The sequence below is a fragment of the Hipposideros armiger genome, unplaced genomic scaffold (genome assembly GCF_001890085.2).
Source record: "Hipposideros armiger isolate ML-2016 unplaced genomic scaffold, ASM189008v1 scaffold_397, whole genome shotgun sequence".
NCBI lineage: Eukaryota > Metazoa > Chordata > Mammalia > Chiroptera > Hipposideridae > Hipposideros > Hipposideros armiger.
The window spans coordinates 976874-980096 of record NW_017731747.1 but is presented as its reverse complement, the minus strand read 5'-3'; positions in this window follow the sequence as shown (position 1 = coordinate 980096).

The following is a 3223-nucleotide window of genomic DNA, read 5'->3' as shown; positions in this document are numbered from 1 at the left end:
GTGCTGGGGAATTGGGGGAAGGGGAACAGACAAGTTGCTGTCGTTTTGTTCTTCAGNACTATACTCCACATCCCATGATCATATATATATATATATATATATATATATACACACACACACACACACACACACACACACACATATATATATATATATACATATATATTAAATTATAGTTGACATTCAATATTATCGGAATCTAAAGAACAGAATAAATGGGCAAACTAAACAGAAATAGTCTCAGAGATATACAGGATTTCTTTTTTCTAAGTTATGATTCTTTCTGCTTAAAACTGTGTAGCAATTTGTGTTACCACAATAATGCAGCAGAGCAGAGCACTCCAAAACTCAGGGGCTTAAATCATGGTTGCTTATTATTGGAAAGCATTTCTGTGTCTGCTGAGGTTTGGCTGATCTGGGCTGCCCGGAGGCTCTGCTTCCAGCTGGGGCAACTTTGCGTCTCACTGCAGGTCTGTGGGGCAGCTCTGCTCCATGGGTCTCTTCTCTTCCTCACTAAGGGCTCCACTATTCTCAGGGTGATGGCAGAAAACATGGGAGACCGCTCAAGACCTAGAGCTGGAACTGACACACAGTCACTGGCCAAGCTCCAAGCAAGGGTCAAGGAAATATACTCTAGCACACTGAGCCTGTGGAAGGATGTGGATAAAGAGATGGGGGAAGGACTGGAGTCATCTACTAAATCTACCACACAGAGCCAAGTCTAGTCTCCACTGCCTGGATTTCAAAGTTGTCCATGGTCTGATCTCACTCCATTCATCCAACCCAAGCCTCTCACTTTGGGCTGTCCATTTGGGAAGCAGTTCATGGACCTCGGGGATCTTATAGGAGCCGGACAGGATTGGGCAATTTCAGACAGCAAACTGTGTTCCAACTGCAGGCTACACTTAGCCTGCCCGCTGTTTTCCCACCACCCAAAAAAAAGAGAAAGGAATTTTATGGGCCCACTTGTTATTGGTAGTTTTTACAAAATAAACAAATGTTAAACCAATTTTCCTCTAGGAAATAAACTAAGCCAGAGAGCTTCTTATGATTTTTTAAAAGTTTTTGTGTGTGGGGGGGGGGGTAAAAAAAATCTCAAGTAATGATTTTCTCAGTAAACAATGGCAACAGTTTATTTTTGTTGGATTGACTTAAATCCTCCCCCACTTTCTTTTTGTAGATGGAGAGATTAAATACAGAAATGAGAAAGAGGTAGTTTTTTAAAATTCTTTTTTTGTGTGTGGTTTTCTCTGGCTGGAAAATAGAAGCCCTGCATTCCTTCTGTATTCAGTACACTTCAAAGTTATAAAAATTTAGATAAAGTACATCAGGGTTATGGTTGTTCTAGATTTCATTCTATTTATAACTTTCTCATATTTCACATTTGTTTGACCTCAGGTTAAAGGAATGCTTTTGAAAAGTATAATGATTTGATCCTAGCAATGGATGTAGCAAAAATACTTGGGTCAATAAGTTAAAATAAAAGGCTTAAAATAAAAAAAAAAGAAGAAGCAAAAGAAGCAGCAAAAACTAGATTTTGCAAACTTTAAGCTTAGGACGGCATGACAATAGGAGAATTTCCCAGCTTTATTCCTATAAAAAAGTTCATGGTGTGAAAAGTACTCTTCAAAGTAAACCAGAGTGAAAAAGTTTGAATTAGAAGAAACTAATTTCCTAATACTCTGAACTCTTTTTCACAGCTTACAGAGGGCCTCTCCTTGGATTTGCCTTTAGTATTTTACATATGTGTTTTGTTTCTTTTCTTGTCCACCAATGTCTGAATATCTCCATGTGTGCTGTAGTTTTACAATACAGTATTACCTAAAATATTAGTTTCATTGATTTGAGAGGAAAAAGCAAGCTGCAAAACAGCATGTATATGATGTTATTTTTGTTGATAAATATGTGAGTGTTTATAAATACATATATATACATACATATAAATAAATACATATGTATGGCAATCATCTATCTATCTACCTATGGAGAAAGGAAGAGAGGTACATACACACATGTAGACAAACATAAAAAATGCATAAGAACATGTCTATAAGGAATATATCAGAATATAAACAATTACCTTTGAGTGTTAACTTTATCCCCATGCACCTACGTGATTTATGTTTATATGTTTCAATTTGTCTCTAATGAACATACATTATTACCACTATAATATTAAATGGGATTGTAAAAAAAGAGAGATGGATATTTAACAGTTTGGCCTTTTCATCTGAGGAATTCTAAAGCTCCTCTAATTTTAAGAAAACTGATGACAAAACCTTCAGTAGGGGCCTTGTTTAAACACTGGAAATTATATGGCTAGCTGTATAGTTTCACTAAGGCAGAAAATTCGAATGAAGAAAATTAGAGAAGAGAAGGGATGAATCCCAAAGATTGCCTTCTTTATCTGGCTGGGCCTAATGGATCCCTTGAGCAGCACACAAAGTGCACAAGTGAAGGGGCCCAGAATATACTCTGAGTCTGGGCTTGTATATCAGAATTGCATCTGCAACCTACAGAGGGAGGTAGTCATAAGACTAAGGATCAGGCAGATCTTGCTAAGTGAGATATTAACTTATGCTTATAAGATTTTGCTTGTGTAATGATACTTTAAAAAATAATCACATTCATTGTGATATGGCCTTACCCATAATACTAACAATATGCATAGGTTTAGAATTTTTTAAAAAGATTTTTATTAAAAATATAGCTAACAGGGGCCAGCCGAGTGGCTCAATTGGTTAAGAGCTCGCTCAAGAGTGCGAGCTCTGAGCAACAGGGTCGCCGGTTGGATTCCAGGCCCGAACTGATCTGCCATCTGACAGTGTACAATGCTATCACAATATTATTGACTATATTCTCCATGCTGTATGTTACATCCCCATGACTTATTTGTTTTATACCTGGAAATTTGGACCTCTTATTCCCTTTCCACTCCCCCCCACTTTTAAATTCATCAATTACAGCTGACGTTCAATATTATTTTATATTAATTTCAGGTGTATAGCATAGTGATTAGACATTTACGTAATTTAAGAAGTGATCCCTCTGACTAGTCTAGTACCCACCTGGCACTATACATAGTTATTACCATATAATGGACTATATTCTCTATGCTTTACTTTACATCCCCATGACTACTTTGTAACTACTAATTTGTACTTTTTTTTTTTTTTTAAAGATTTTTATTGGGGAATTGGGGGGATGGGAACAGCGCTGGGGA